Source organism: Panulirus ornatus, chromosome 3 (assembly GCF_036320965.1).
Source record: "Panulirus ornatus isolate Po-2019 chromosome 3, ASM3632096v1, whole genome shotgun sequence".
Taxonomy (NCBI): domain Eukaryota; kingdom Metazoa; phylum Arthropoda; class Malacostraca; order Decapoda; family Palinuridae; genus Panulirus; species Panulirus ornatus.
In genome coordinates, this window is record NC_092226.1 from 75,368,110 (window position 1) to 75,385,385 (window position 17,276).

General features: G+C 41.2%; 1 long non-coding RNA gene across 1 annotated transcript; it reads right to left on the minus strand.

Moving 5' to 3' along the window:
- Positions 1-3,716: 3,716 nt before the first annotated feature.
- On the minus strand, positions 3,717-12,155 carry LOC139759917 (uncharacterized). The gene is made up of 3 exons (XR_011715168.1): positions 11,889-12,155; positions 6,580-6,757; positions 3,717-5,301 (listed from the first exon to the last, which is right to left on the minus strand). It is a non-coding gene; the product is annotated as an uncharacterized lncRNA (long non-coding RNA).
- Positions 12,156-17,276: the final 5,121 nt, after the last annotated feature.

The following is a 17,276-nucleotide window of genomic DNA, read 5'->3' on the forward strand; positions in this document are numbered from 1 at the left end:
TCCTTCTCACATCTCCACTACTTGTTATTGCCTCCCCATTAGCCCCCTTCACCGATGTTCCCATTTGTTCTCTTGTCTTACGCACTTTATTTACTTCCTTCCAAAACATCTTTTTATTCTCCCTAAAATTTGATGATACTCTCTCACCCCAACTCTCATTTGCCCTCTTTTTCACCTCTTGCACCTTTCTTTTGACCTTCTCTTTCTATATGTATATACATATATATATATATTTTTTTTTTCATACTATTCACCATTTCCCGCGATAGCGAGGTAGCGTTAAGAACAGAGGACTGGGTCTTTGAGGGAATATTTTTTTTTCTATTTTTTTTTGTCGCTGTCTCCCGCGTTTGCGAGGTAGCACAAGGAAACAGACGAAAGAAATGGCCCAACCCACCCCCATACACATGTATATACATACGTCCACACACGCAAATATACATACCTACACAGCTTTCCATGGTGTACCCCAGACGCTTCACATGCCATGATTCAATCCACTGACAGCACGTCAACCCCGGTATACCGCATCGATCCAATTCACTCCATTCCTTGCCCTCCTTTCACCCTCCTGCATGTTCAGGCCCCGATCACACAAAATCTTTTTTACTCCATCTTTCCACCTCCAATTTGGTCTCCCACTTCTCCTTGTTCCCTCCACCTCTGACACATATATCCTCTTGGTAAATCTTTCCTCACTCATTCTCTCCATGTGCCCAAACCATTTCAAAACACCCTCTTCTGCTCTCTTAACCACGCTCTTTTTATTTCCACACATCTCTCTTACCCTTACGTTACTTACTCGATCAAACCACCTCACACCACACATTGTCCTCAAACATCTCATTTCCAGCACATCCACCCTCCTCCACACAACTCTATCCATAGCCCACGCCTCGCAACCATACAACATTGTTGGAACCACTATTCCTTCAAACATAGCCATTTTTGTTTTCGGAGATAATGTTCTCGACTTCCACACATTCTTCAAGGCTCCCAGGATTTTCGCCCCCTCACGCACCCTACGATCCACTTCCGCTTCCATGGTTCCATCCGCTGCCAGATCCACTCCCAGATATCTAAAACACTTTACTTCCTCCAGTTTTTCTCCATTCAAACTTACCTCCCAATTGACTTGACCCTCAACCCTACTGTACCTAATAACCTTGCTCTTATTCACATTTACTCTTAACTTTCTTCTTTCACACACTTTACCAAACTCAGTCACCAGCTTCTGCAGTTTCTCACTTGAATCAGCCACCAGCGCTGTATCATCAGTGAACAACAACTGAATCACTTCCCAAGCTCTCTCATCCCCAACAGACTTCATACTTGCCCCCCTTTCCAAAACTCTTGCATTTACCTCTCTAACAACCCCATCCATAAACAAATTAAACAACCATGGAGACATCACACACCCCTGCCGCAAACCTACATTCACTGAGAACCAATCACTTTCCTCTCTTCCTACACATACACATGCCTTACATCCTCGATAAAAACTTTTCACTGCTTCTAACAACTTGCCTCCCACACCATATATTCTTAATACCTTCCACAGAGCATCTCTATCAACTCTATCATATGCCTTCTCCAGATCCATAAATGCTACATACAAATCCATTTGCTTTTCTAAGTATTTCTCACATATATTCTTCAAAGCAAACACCTGGTCCACACATCCTCTACTACTTCTGAAACCACACTGCTCTTCCCCAATCTGATGCTCTGTACATGCCTTCACCCTCTCAATCAATACCCTCCCATATAATTTACCAGGAATACTCAACAAACTTATACCTCTGTAATTTGAGCACTCACTCTTATCCCCTTTGCCTTTGTACAATGGCACTATGCATGCATTCCGCCAATCCTCAGGCACCTCACCATGAGTCATACATACATTAAATAACCTTACCAACCAGTCAATAATACAGTCACCCCCTTTTTTGATAAATTCCACTGCAATACCATCCAAACCTGCTGCCTTGCCGGCTTTCATCTTCCGCAAAGCTTTTACTACCTCTTCTCTGTTTACCAAATCAGTGGAATTTATTAAAAAAGGGGGTGACTGTATTGTTGACTGGTTGGTAAGGTTATTTAATGTATGTATGACTCATGGTGAGGTGCCTGAGGATTGGCGGAATGCGTGCATAGTGCCATTGTACAAAGGCAAAGGGGATAAGAGTGAGTGCTCAAATTACAGAGGTATAAGTTTGTTGAGTATTCCTGGTAAATTATATGGGAGGGTATTGATTGAGAGGGTGAAGGCATGTACAGAGCATCAGATTGGGGAAGAGCAGTGCGGTTTCAGAAGTGGTAGAGGATGTGTGGATCAGGTGTTTGCTTTGAAGAATGTATGTGAGAAATACTTAGAAAAGCAAATGGATTTGTATGTAGCATTTATGGATCTGGAGAAGGCATATGATAGAGTTGATAGAGATGCTCTGTGGAAGGTATTAAGAATATATGGTGTGGGAGGCAAGTTGTTAGAAGCAGTGAAAAGTTTTTATCGAGGATGTAAGGCATGTGTACGTGTAGGAAGAGAGGAAAGTGATTGGTTCTCAGTGAATGTAGGTTTGCGGCAGGGGTGTGTGATGTCTCCATGGTTGTTTAATTTGTTTATGGATGGGGTTGTTAGGGAGGTAAATGCAAGAGTCCTGGAAAGAGGGGCAAGTATGAAGTCTGTTGGGGATGAGAGAGCTTGGGAAGTGAGTCAGTTGTTGTTCGCTGATGATACAGCGCTGGTGGCTGATTCATGTGAGAAACTGCAGAAGCTGGTGACTGAGTTTGGTAAAGTGTGTGGAAGAAGAAAGTTAAGAGTAAATGTGAATAAGAGCAAGGTTATTAGGTACAGTAGGGTTGAGGGTCAAGTCAATTGGGAGGTGAGTTTGAATGGAGAAAAACTGGAGGAAGTGAAGTGTTTTAGATATCTGGGAGTGGATCTGTCAGCGGATGGAACCATGGAAGCGGAAGTGGATCATAGGGTGGGGGAGGGGGCGAAAATTTTGGGAGCCTTGAAAAATGTGTGGAAGTCGAGAACATTATCTCGGAAAGCAAAAATGGGTATGTTTGAAGGAATAGTGGTTCCAACAATGTTGTATGGTTGCGAGGCGTGGGCTATGGATAGAGTTGTGCGCAGGAGGATGGATGTGCTGGAAATGAGATGTTTGAGGACAATGTGTGGTGTGAGGTGGTTTGATCGAGTAAGTAACGTAAGGGTAAGAGAGATGTGTGGAAATAAAAAGAGCGTGGTTGAGAGAGCAGAAGAGGGTGTTTTGAAATGGTTTGGGCACATGGAGAGAATGAGTGAGGAAAGATTGACCAAGAGGATATATGTGTCGGAGGTGGGGGGAACGAGGAGAAGAGGGAGACCAAATTGGAGGTGGAAAGATGGAGTGAAAAAGATTTTGTGTGATCGGGGCCTGAACATGCAGGAGGGTGTAAGGAGGGCAAGGAATAGAGTGAATTGGAGCGATGTGGTATACAGGGGTTGACGTGCTGTCAGTGGAGTAAATCAAGGCATGTGAAGCGTCTGGGGTAAACCATGGAAAGCTGTGTAGGATGTATATTTGCGTGTGTGGACGTGTGTATGTACATGTGTATGGGGGGGGGGTTGGGCCATTTCTTTCGTCTGTTTCCTTGCGCTACCTCGCAAACGCGGGAGACAGCGACAAAGTATAAAAAAAAAAAAAAAAAAAAAAAAAAAAATATATATATAGGACGCCATTTGGTAAACATGTTTACCAAATGGCGTCCTAGCTTCATCTCTTCGATTTATATCAACTGACTTATATTTCTCTCGTGTCTCCCCTGATGATGTGATTATTACATGGAAGTGCACTTGGGAACTTTTCATGTTTCATTTTCCCTGTGGACTCATAGGAATATATATATATTTCTAACTAAACTATTTGCCATTTCCTGCATTAGCGAGGTAGCGTTAAGAACAGAGGACTGGGCCTTTGAGTGAATATCCTCACCTGGCCCCCTTCTTTGTTCCTTTTTTTGGAAAATTAAAAAAAAAAACGAGAGGGGAATCCTGTTGACTGGTTGGTGAGGATATTCAATGTATGTATGGTTCAAGGTGAAGTGCCTGAGGATTGGTGGAATGCATGCATAGTACCTTTGTACAAAGGCAAAGGGGATAAAGGTGAGTGTTCAAATTACAGAGGTATAAGTTTGTTGAGAATGACCCAATCCCTCACATACATATACATAAATTCCCGTGCACACACATATACATATCATCATACACATACACAGACATATACATATATACACCTGTGCATATTCATACTTGCTTGTCTTCATCCATTCCTGGCACTAAATTGATATATATGAGTTTGCAAGTTGCTGTTAAAAGAAAATTAAGATTCATGAAAGAGTGTTATGGTAAAGATATTAAGATTTTTCTGTAATTTGATTGTTGGAAGAATAATTAGAAATGGTAATTTTAGGATAATGATAGTTCCTTACTTCAATATTTTCTTACATAGATTTTACATTATATTTGTATGTTGTATAGTATTACATTTATAAATAATCTAGAGAAACTATATTTCTGTATATTTTTTACTGTTATTGATGTAAGCAATTTTACATTTCTAGTAAAGAAATAATCCAAACAGATTGTGTAAGTAAACATGCCAATACACATACTATTTGTTTGCTCACTTTAACTGCTCTTATTGTCCAGCTCATGTGTGAACTAAACACAAGAATGTTTTGATTCAGGCTTAGCACATCTTGGAAATTAAAAAGTTTTAGTCAATGGAAAATCTTTCCCTGAAAATCCAGGTACATTATTTATAAAAACAGTTTCTTGTCTGCTATGTGTTACACAGTATACAGTATATCTGTGAGGGTGAAGAAAAATAATGGTACCTAAAGAAGAATGCATGGTATAGCAGAGCTTGTTATTGGTAAAGAAAACAATAACAATAAACATGACACTGAAGGTTTTTCCTATTGTAGGGTTAGTACCAAACACTGATAGCAGGTGGCATTTTTAGACTGGTAACTCATTATAAATTCTCTTCTTTTGGTGAGATGATCTGACTGTCCATAAGGAGACTGTTAAGAATGACCTCCAGAGAAACTTACAAAGAATATGATAAAAGACAAACAAATTTAGTTTCTTGGTTACCTCGGTTGTTTCACTAAACATCTTCACCCACAGACTGAATTGTAGCATCTTGTTAGTGGAAGGTTAAAACATGAAAGGAAGTGATGATCAATAGGAATTGCCAGTGGTGCCAATCTGAGGATACCACCTGTCAGAGGTAGTATGTACTAATCCTACCAAAGGAAGAATGTTATAGGTTTGTTTTTATTTTATATGGTTATGGTATGTGAGGGTGGCTAGGTACATTATTACACTTAATTAGATAAAGTTTTGCAATTCATATTTGAGACTTTTTCAAAAATTGAAAATATACAGTATAAACACTGCAGCTAACCAGGGAAGAACTGTCATAACATGGGAGTGCTGAACAGGTGCCTAGAATCATCTTATCTCTATGACTGGATGGCTGATCTTATTTGTCTCAAAAACTTTACTTCTGGGCATGACTTATGCCATATAATTTATCTCTGTTTTCTAACTTTTTGTCTTCACACATTTGCAAATGTCTTTTATAGTCTTCTTTTCCTTTACATCCAAGGTCTAACCTTTGTAAGAACTTCTATCCAAGTCTGCAGACCCTGCGTCAGCCCACTGATATACACACATATATATATATATATATATATATATATATATATATATATATATATATATATATATATATATATATATATATATACATAAATGCCCATACATGCACATATACATACACATACATATTCATACACATACAGACATATATACACATGTACATGTTTATACTTGCTTGCCTTCATCCATATCTGGCACTACCCTGCCCCTTAGGAAACAGTATCGCCACCCCCTGCTTCAGTGAGGTAGCCCCAGGAAAACAGACAGAGAAAAGGCCACATTCATTCACACTCAGTCTCTAGCTTTCCAGAGACCTTTCCATGGTTTACCCCAGACATTTCACATGCCCTGGTTCAGTCCATTGACAGTACGTTAACCCCAGTATACCACATCGTTCCAATTTACTCTGTTCCCTGCATGCCTCTCACCCTCCTGTATGTTCAGGCCCTGATCACTCAAATCTTTTTCACTCCATCCTTCCACCTTCATGGGGTATTGTCAGGAGCAGGTGAACAGCAGCCTCATTTGCTCACACCCAGTTTGTTGCTGTTTTGGACTTTCCCTTTGCTCCCTTCACATCTTGGTCTCTGCCCTCCCCCTTGCTTCCTTCATATATCCTCTGCCTCCACCTCCCTTCCATCTACCCAGTTTCCACCACACATCTTGTTATTTCTTACTTGAACTAACCTGCCATGAGCCAGATATCATCCTCATTCACTTCATTTCCAGCACATCAATGAACTGACAAGATCCATATCCAGACAACACTGACGGGATTGATATACCTTAGCACACTCATCTTTGTCCTTATAGACACTTAGTATTTCCTTCAAAACATTCCTTAGTGCCCGGGACCTTACCTCCATCTTCCACCTTGTCATGCCTCAACCCTCCGTGGTTCAGTATGCTGCCAAGTCCACTCCCACGTACCAATATTGCTAAGCTTCTTCCAGATCTTCACTCTTTTTTTTCTGTGTTCCATCACTACAAAATTATATGTAGGATACTATGCTGTCACCCCTTATATTGTCTTTCTTTCTGTGGACATCCATCATCTTCGTTAGCATGATAGCTCAAGGACATTACATGGTAGAAGGGTCCAGTAAGCCCTAGTTTCAACAGAGATGCATGGAAATCACATATGAAAATATGAAAACGTAAGGCATGATATGTATGTTTGAAGGAATAGTGGTTCCAACAATGTTGTATGGTTGCGAGGCGTGGGCTATGGATAGAGTTGTGCGCAGGAGGATGGATGTGCTGGAAATGAGATGTTTGAGGACAATGTGTGGTGTGAGGTGGTTTGATCGAGTAAGTAACGTAAGGGTAAGAGAGATGTGTGGAAATAAAAAGAGCGTGGTTGAGAGAGCAGAAGAGGGTGTTTTGAAATGGTTTGGGCACATGGAGAGAATGAGTGAGGAAAGATTGACCAAGAGGATATATGTGTCGGAGGTGGAGGGAACGAGGAGAAGAGGGAGACCAAATTGGAGGTGGAAAGATGGAGTGAAAAGGATTTTGTGTGATCGGGGCCTGAACATGCAGGAGGGTGAAAGGAGGGCAAGGAATAGAGTGAATTGGAGCGATGTGGTATACAGGGGTTGACGTGCTGTCAGTGGATTGAATCAAGGCATGTGAAGCGTCTGGGGTAAACCATGGAAAGCTGTGTAGGTATGTATATTTGCGTGTGTGGACGTATGTATATACATGTGTATGTTTCCTTGCGCTACCTCGCAAACGCGGGAGACAGCGACAAAGTATAATAAATAAATAAATATAAGGCATGATATCTGTATGGAGTTCATTTTACCAGCATGACAGAAGCGACACAATCATTCAAAGAGAATATCCCTAGATATCCGAATACCATGTAAATTAGAAAAAAAGTGTTACGTAAAATACTAATTTTTTGGATTCTCCGGCTATCAGACTTGATGATGAAAGCAGTGTGAGAACCAGTAAATCTCCTTAGGAAGTATTTAGCTTCCCGCCAACTGAGAAATGGGAAAAATATGTCCATTATTGGAGAATAGGACTGTAGGGGACTAGGGCCACTAACTATGATGGAGAGTTGGAGTATGTGACAGAAAATGTGGTAATGGAACGGCTCGGCATTTTGGAGCTGAATAGAAATGATGAAGTGGATCATGAGTAATGCTGTATTCAGTGAAGTTCATGCAAACCAAGTTATGAAGTAGGATACAGAGAGTCAGAGAATAAACCAGGTTACTAACTGGTATATGTAGCTATAGTATAGAGTACAGTATAGAGGTGAAAAAGGGCAAATGAGAGTTGGGGTGAGAGAGTATCATTAAAATTTAGGGAGAATAAAAAGATGTTCTGGAAGGAGGTAAATAAAGTGCGTAAGACAAGGGAGCAAATGGGAACTTCAGTGGAGGGGGCTAATGGGGAGGTGATAACAAGTAGTGGTGATGTGAGAAGGAGATGGAGTGAGTATTTTGAAGGTTTGTTGAATGTGTTTGATGATAGAGTGGCAGATATAGGGTGTTTTGGTCAAGGTGGTGTGCAAAGTGAGAGGGTTAGGGAAAATGATTTGGTAAACAGAGAAGAGGTAGTAAAAGCTTTGTGGAAGATGAAAGCTGGCAAGGCTGCAGGTTTGGATGGTACTGCAGTGGAATTTATTAAAAAAGGGGGTGACTGTATTCTTGACTGGTTGGTAAGGTTATTTAATGTATGTATGATTCATGGTGAGGTGCCTGAGGATTGGCAGAATGCATGCATAGTGCCATTGTATAAAGGCAAAGGGGATAAGAGTGAGTGCTCAAATTACAGAGGTATAAGTTTGTTGAGTATTCCTGGTAAATTATATGGGAGGGTATTGATTGAGAGGGTGAAGGCATGTACAGAGCATCAGATTGGGGAAGAGCAGCGTGGTTTCAGAAGTGGTAGAGGATATGTGGATCAGGTGTTTGCTTTGAAGAATGTATGTGAGAAATACTTAGAAAAGCAAATGGATTTGTATGTAGCATTTATGGATCTGGAGAAGGCATATGATAGAGTTGATAGAGATGCTCTGTGGAAGGTACTAAGAATATATTGTGTGGGAGGCAAGTTGTTAGAAGCAGTGAAAAGTTTTTATCGAGGATGTAAGGCATGTGTACGTGTAGGAAGAGAGGAAAGTGATTGGTTCTCAGTGAATGTAGGTTTGTGGCAGGGGTGTGTGATGTCTCCATGATTGTTTAATTTGTTTATGGATGGGGTTGTTAGGGAGGTGAATGCAAGAGTTTTGGAAAGAGGGACAAGTATGCAGTCTGTTGTGGATGAGAGAGCTTGGGAATAGAGTCAGTTGTTGTTCGCTGATGATACAGCGCTGGTGGCTGATTCAAGTGAGAAACTGCAGAAGCTGGTGACAGTTTGGTAAAGTTTGTGAAAGAAGAAAGTTAAGAGTAAATGTGAATAAGAGCAAGGTTATTAGGTACAGTAGGGTTGAGGGTCAAGTCAATTGGGAGGTGGGTTTGAATGGAGAAAAAGTGGAGGAAGTAAAGTGTTTTAGATATCTGGGAGTGGATCTGGCAGCAGATGGAACCATGGAAGCGGAAGTGAATCATAGGGTGGAGGAGGGGGCGAATATCCTGGGAGCCTTGAAGAATGTGTGGAAGTCGAGAATATTATCTCCGAAAGCAAAAATGGCTATGTTTGAAGGAATAGTGGTTCCAACAATGTTGTATGGTTGCGAGGCGTGGGCTATGGATAGAGTTGTGCGCAGGAGGGTGGATGTGCTGGAAATGAGATGTTTGAGGACAATATGTGGTGTGAAGTGGTTTGATCGAGTAAGTAATGTAAGGGTAAGAGAGATGTGTGGAAATAAGAGCGTGGTTGAGAGAGCAGAAGAGGGTGTTTTGAAATGGTTTGGGCACATGGAGAGAATGAGTGAGGAGAGATTGACCAAGAGGATAAATGTGTCGGAGGTGGAGGGCACAAGGAGAAGTGGGAGACCAAATTGGAGGTGGAAAGATGGAGTGAAAAAGATTTTGAGTGATCGGGGCCTGAACATGCAGGAGGGTGAAAAGCGGGCAAGGAATAGAGTGAATTAGATCGATGTGGTATACCGGAGTCGACGTACTGTCAGTGGATTGAATCAAGGCATGTGAAGCGTCTGGGGTAAACCATGGAAAGTTCTGTGGGGCCTGGATGTGGAAAGGGAGCTGTGGTTTCGGGCATTATTGCATGACAGCTAGAGACTGGGTGTGAACGAATGGGGCCTTGTTGTCTTTTCCTAGTGCTACCTCGCACACGAGGGGGGAGGGGGATGTTATTCCATGTGTGGCGAGGTGGCGATGGGAATGAATAAAGGCAGACAGTGTGAATTGTATGCATGTGTATATACGTATATGTCTCTGTGTGTATATATATATGTACATTGAGATGTATGGGTATGTATATTTGCGTGTGGGGACGTGTATGTATATACATGTGTATGGGGTGGGTTGGGCCATTTCTTTCGTCTGTTTCCTTTCGCTACCTTGCAAATGCGGGAGACAGCGACAAAGCAAAATAATAAAGAAAATAATAGTATAGTTAGATATCTGCTTGTGTAAAAACAGATATAGTCTTAAGGATCATAATCATCCAGAAACTAACTGAAACAAAGATGATTGGGAAACTTATTTGTAATTTCATTTAAGACAGACCTCTAAACTGTATAATTCAGGACGAAGAATAGGGAAGAAAGTGGGAGAAGAAACAAGGGAAAACAATTTATTGCCCTCCATAAGGTACATGATAATACAGATCTATTAAATACTTTTAACCAAATCTTTAAAGATACACCAGGTAACATGAGTTGTATCTCATAAACAAAACATATGTAAACTACGAGACAGTATTCTATGAGCGAAAATCATAGGTAAAATAATAGGTCTCACTTCAAATACATGTTGTATAGCTTTTTACCAAGACCCGAGATGATTTGGGGATGCATCTGTTACCGAGTGAATCTGACCAAAAATGATAAAAATTAAAGGCTGACATTGGTCATCACTAATATGTCATCAGTTTTATGCAGGGTATGTAGGAAGACACGTTTGGGCTAAATTCCATAAGCACCGTTTGTAATAAGATCAAGCAGCAGCCGTAAAAACTTTTTTCTGAACATTGACCCTTAAAGAGTAGTTGGAAATGGTCAAATGATGTTTAATATACATATAGGGTGGGTCATATAAAATCATATCTTTTTCTCAGATTTCATCAACATGGGTTGAAATATGATGAAATATGGCCAAAGCGTGTTTTCAGTGATCTTTGAACCTTTTAGATTATGATCATCAGAAATGACTCAGATCGCTTAGCTTTCCTATGCCTTGTACGGGGCTTGTAGAAAGGTAACTATGCAGAATTTCATCTCAATTTTGAGAATTTAAGGAACAGTTAAATGTACGCCTCATAGAGGTTTGGCTTTAGCCTCATAAAATCCTTCAAAACAGCCAGTTGTCTGCGCTTACCAAACCAGAGTACCTACCCCACCAAGTTTGAGGTCAATCGGCCCTAAAACCCAATTGCTTTTCCCGCCTATGCAAAGTAGCGTTAGGTAATGAAGATCAACGGTGTCATTTGCACACATCCATTCTCTGATTGTGACGTATAATGAACTGAAACCAAAGCTTATCATTCACAGCCAAGCCCTACAGGCTGTTCCATGGTTTGCCTTTATCACTTCATATGCTCTGGTTCACCTAGTATGAATCTAGTGGTTGGCTGTATTTTTTTTTTTTTTTAAATGACGAGGACCAATTGATGAGATGTATAACAAACAAAAGATTAGAATGGGATTTAAAATTGGTCAGCATACAGAATTTCAAAACATCAACGATGAAAATATCAGCTGTGGCTTTGAATGGATTACCAAATTGGAACTCAACTAGCTTCGATAACTTCTTTTTCAGGAGAATAATCCACAAGTCCTGGCTTATATCCTCAGGCTTATATGCAAAGCTGGCGGTTGATCAACCACCAATTTTGGAGATATGCTTGTGTATCTACCAGGATGACATCATTAACCTCCCAAAGTTTGAACTCGTCTGATTGATTAAACTTGAGGCATGTGTATCAGCCAGGGATATTAAGGCCGTCAATCTCAAGCAATAACCACCCATCAAAATACCGTTAACACTTTCTTCTGATACTAAAGGTGACTAAGATCACATACACTCACTCTGTCTGAGATGGTTCTAGCTCTGCATCCTTACTTAACAAAGGCAAGTCGAAATCGGTCCGACTAATGTCTTAACAGGTCAACTTCAAAACTTGACCCAGCTAGCGTTCGTTCGCTTTCCCATTTCTATAGGTATAACTCTGGTTTTTGCTCGCGAAAGCTGGCTGCTTGTGTGCTCCCACTTCTGGCTAGACCACGCAATCCTGGCAAAATGCTGCAGTGCTCCGGCAATGATTACTGTGTATCCGTTAGCAACTCAAGATCAAGTTGTTTTCATAACTGCTTCATTCGAAGCTTTGGAGCTCTACCCTCCCTGGTTTTCCCAGTAACTATGACATGGCACGTTTTATGAGATTTTTTCACTTTCCAATACCCGTAGATATTTCCCCTTGTCCCTTCTTATCCCTTTCATTAACCTTCCATATATCAATTAAGACCCGGCCTTGATGTGGACTTTTGTTCGTGACTGTTGCTTCAAAAAAAAGAAAAAAAGAAAAGGAATTTGGCCGGAACTCGGAGCAGGGTCGCGCGTGATTCACACTAAACGACGTCAATGGCTAAGCTATAAAGGCTCATGCGCTACATGACCTTGCTTGACACGATTTTTTTTTTTAGTTAAACAGCACCAAAAATGCGATTATGACAAAGAAGCTGAGAATTAGATATATCTATAGTAGACTAGTTGGAAGTTAGTTATGATTATCGCAGAACAGCTGGAAGCAAGGTATAATAATAGAAGAGCAGCTGGAAGATATAATTACAGCAGAGCAGCTGAAAGTAAGGTATAAACTGCCGATAATAAGTTATGGTCAGTACAGCAGGTGAAAGTCAGAAAGAAATATAGTACAGAGGCTGAAATAAGATGAAAATACAATAAACTTAATTTCATTTATTATTATACTTTGTCGGTCTCCTGCGTTAGCGAGGTAGCGCAAGAAAACAGACGAAAGAATGGCCCAACCCGCCCACATACACATGTATATACATACACGTCCACACACGCACATATACATACTTATACATTTCAACGTATACATATATATACATAGACAGACTTATATATTTTTACACGTACATAATTCATTCTGCCTTTATTCATTCTCATCGCCACCTCGCCACACATGAAATGACATCCCCTTCCCCCGCACGCGCGCGAGGTAGCGCTAGGAAAAGACAACAAAGGCCACATTCGTTCACACTCAGTCTCTAGCTGTCATGTATAATGCACCGAAACCACAGCTCCCTTTCCACATCTAGGCCCCACAAAACTTTTCATGGTTTACCCCAGACGCTTCACATGCCGTGGTTCAATCCATTGACGGCACGTCGACCCTGGTATACCACATCGTTCCAATTCACTCTATTCCTTGAACGCCTTTCTCCCTCCTGCATGTTCAGGCCCCGATCGCTCAAAATCTTTTTCACTCCATCCTTCCACCTCCAATCTGGTCTCCCACCTCTCCTCATTCCCTCCACCTCTGACATATATCCTCTTAGTCAATATTTCCTCACTCATTCTCTCCATGTGACCAAACCATTTCAATACACCCTCTTCTGCTCTCTCAACCACACTCATTTTATTATCACACATCTCTTACCCTTTCATTACTTACTAGATCAAACCACCTCACACCACATATTGTCCTCAAACATTTAATTTCCAAAACATCCACCCTCCGCACAACCCTATCTATAGCCCACCTCGCAACCATATAACATTGTTGGAACCACTATTCCTTCAAACATACCATTTTTGCTTTCCGAGATAATGTTCTCGCCTTCCACACACTTTTCAACGCTCCCAGAACTTTCGCCTCCTCCCCCACCCTATGATTCACTTCTGCTTCCATGGAGCCATGGAACCATAAACTTAATTATAGGGAAAAATATGGAAGAAACGCTGTAAGTAATCATTACAAAACAACTGAAAGTAAGATACAATCATAGTAAAGCAGCTGGAAGAAAGATATCATCAATACACGTTAAGTTACTCCGTGCCGAAACCAAATTTTCCCTACTCTGTAGTATCGTCTACTGGTACGTAGGACATGAGTGAAGCTCTGACACCAGACGTACTTACACGTTGCTACAGAAGGAATATACATAACGCTGTAGAATGGGCTTCACTGGCTCTACGTGAGGAGGAACACACTGCCCGTAGAGACAGTACAACGCATGTAAATGCTTGAAAGCTTCTTGAAGAAAGGATTTCATCACGCATTGCTTAAATCCCTGATGTAATGGTTGCTTGCACACGCCAGGTTTTCCTTCGGTGTTTTCTGTAAACTTTTGAAGAGTTGTATTTTTGTGCGCTTATTACCGTCAGCGCCGCGGTTTAGAGGGAATAGAAAAGTGGCTAGTGGTAATCCAGCCAGGGAAATTAAACGAGGCGCTGTGCTAATTGGTATACATTGACTTCGTTAGCATAATTACGTCTGGCAGTACAGATGCCGCCCCGGCAGGTACGAGTAGCCATGACAAGAGCTCTGGAAAATGAGACTGAGGGAGCGACTATCAAAGCTGAATATTTTGCAGTAAGCGCTAACAGAAGCAAGCAACAGGAGCAGGAGCAGAGGTAGCAGCAGGAGCTGCAGTAACAGGGAACATCATTAGTAGAGGGGTCTTAGTCACAGCAACGGCAGTAGGACAAACAGGACTGCTACTGCTACTACTACAATAGTAATAGTGACAGTAACACTGGTAGTAGCAACAGCAGCAGTAATAGCAGTTATAGTCACAACAGCCCTGTGGTAAGCAGGCAGCATCATTTGTAGAAACGAGCATAACAAAACCAGCACAAGTCTCAGCCGTTACTCATCAGCAAGTAGCAGCGGCAGTGGTACCGGGTACAGTAGCAGAAGCAACATGCCTTCCGCAACACAGTAGCGCCAATGAAAGCAACGCTAGTAGCGGAAGCAGTAAAGCTACACCCTCAGAGCACCATCAGTGGCAGCAACAGTAGCAGCTGCAGACATGTTGAAAGAGTGTGCAACATTTCTACCGGGAGTAGCAGGAGCATACGTAGCAACGGATACAGCAACAGGAACGCTTCACCAGCTGCAGCAACACTAGAAACAGTCGCATCAAAAACAATGAGAGGAAACTGAAAAAAAAATGTTTAAAGAAAAGCATTAGAAAAGTGAAATTGAGGCAAACCCACGATGAAATATATTTGAAAAGTCGGAAAGAATTCTCCTCTTAAACCAGGTTTGCCAGGGTTCGTGTGAAAGCATGTACAATTCTCCGATGATCAATGAAACATGTTACCGTCTTGCAAACCCCTGAACGCAACCGTTGTGGAGTGCAGCACTATTACATGAGATGACTAGCAGAATATATTTCTTTCTGAAACCGCGGTGCTGGTCGATACAGAAGGGGCGGGAAATACTGGTTCATTGTACATGAATGTAGTGGAGGCGGATACGTTCACCTGGACTGGTAGTGTGGGTGTGTGGGAATAGTGATGAGAAAATAAGTAAATAAAGAAAAGACGTGAAACAACAGGAGCGAAAGATTCTGCTTTCTATTAAAAGAATGAATCCCTAGAAATGTTGTTTTACCTTCGAAAAGTCTACAGGACATACATAAGATTTGGCCGAGTTGTTTAGAGGAGGTTAAACATTGATATGTTTTGTTATCTACTAGACTCCATAAACAGCTGAACAAAGTGCTTACTGACCAAGGTTAACTTGGTTCAGACTTTAACGAGGTCTTCTTGAACCTGGCTTAATTCTAGTTCAAAATCTGGTTGAATCATGGTTCAGAACCTGGCTGAATCATCGTTCAAAACCTGGCTGAATCATGGTTCAGAACCTGGGCGAGTCTCTGTACAAAACAGGCTGAGACTTGATTAAATTTTGGACAAGACTCGGGTTAAGTCCGTCCCGACATTTGCCTTTGTTGTTGAGGGTAAAGATGCGTTCGGTAGTTTTACGCTCTAATATCACCCAAAACTTACAGCAAAGTGATATTGTTGAACAACAAGTAAAGGCGAAAAAATAAAGAACACTTGATAAACAATGGTTCACTAACAACGTCCATCACTTGCAGGACTGAGTGTGTCTTGTGGAATCTAAACTTACACACTCTCTCTCTCTCTCTCTCTCTCTCTCTCTCTCTCTCTCTCTCTCTCTCTCTCTCTCTACGTCGTCGAGGTGGTCCGTGGAAAGCGTAAAAAGGCAAAGTTACTTTCAGTTCTTAGTGGAACAAGGTCTCTGAAGTCACCAGACATCCTCCCACGTACGATCTACAGAGGCTCCGTCTGTGTGACTTGAGCTCCTGCTCCGCTAGTGAGGAGAACACTCTATGTCTGAAAATTAATTGCCACACAGTTACAATTGGATGTTTTCCCCTCCCCCGCTCGGAATGGTTATGGATACAAATAGCACCACTCAATTTTCGTAAACAGGAAAGGCTTTTCAAATGAACGCCGTAATACCCAACCTCGTAACCCCCTAATAACACAGGGAATTAATATAGCAGCTATGCGCAACAACTGTAATTTCATGCTGCAACCACTTCTGGACCAACTACGAGGGTGATCCGAACCATCTTTACCTTTGATATAAATGCACTGTAACGTCATACTCACATGGAACTTAGATTAGCCAGCTTTGATATATATATATATATATATATATATATATATATATATATATATATATATATATATATATATATATATATATATATATAGTATCATCATACATGAAGCTTAGATGAAGCAGCCTTGATATATAGGCGGTATATCGTCATACTCACATGAAATTTCGATTAACCAACTCATACCAATACACTGTTAAACCTGATATTTGCGGACGCGCCACACATTTAAAAGGTTAATGAGCAGCCATCCACAGGAGTGGGTTGTCGCTAATAAGCGCAATAGTGTGAGTGCTGTGTGGTGATTCTGCTTCATCACAGTCTCACAGTCACCATTTTCGATGGTAGCTGTTCCTTGTGTAGGACACCTTGGCCAGTAGACTCAGCAGTGAACATCCATTCGGCATCCGAATGCTACTATGTTTTCGACTTAATCATTACCATAATGATATTTTCAGAGTAAATGGTTTATGAAAGTGAAGCGAAGATATATTCACTCCCGTATGACAACTAGGGATCAGAGAACCTCAGTGTGTATGGAAGGTACAAACTCTAAACTGAAAGGTTGACCCTGTGACATGATTGATTCTTTTTAGTAAAAAAACAAATGTCAGAACTTGAACTTTCAAAAACCCATATATCGATGTAAAGATCTAAGCCTTGAGTTTTAGTAAGGTTGTCGTGCTTAAGTTTCGCATGCATGTGCTGCCTGCTGCTATACACACACACCTCACACACACCATACATTCCCATATGCAGGAAGAACACAATATGTCATCCAGCCCG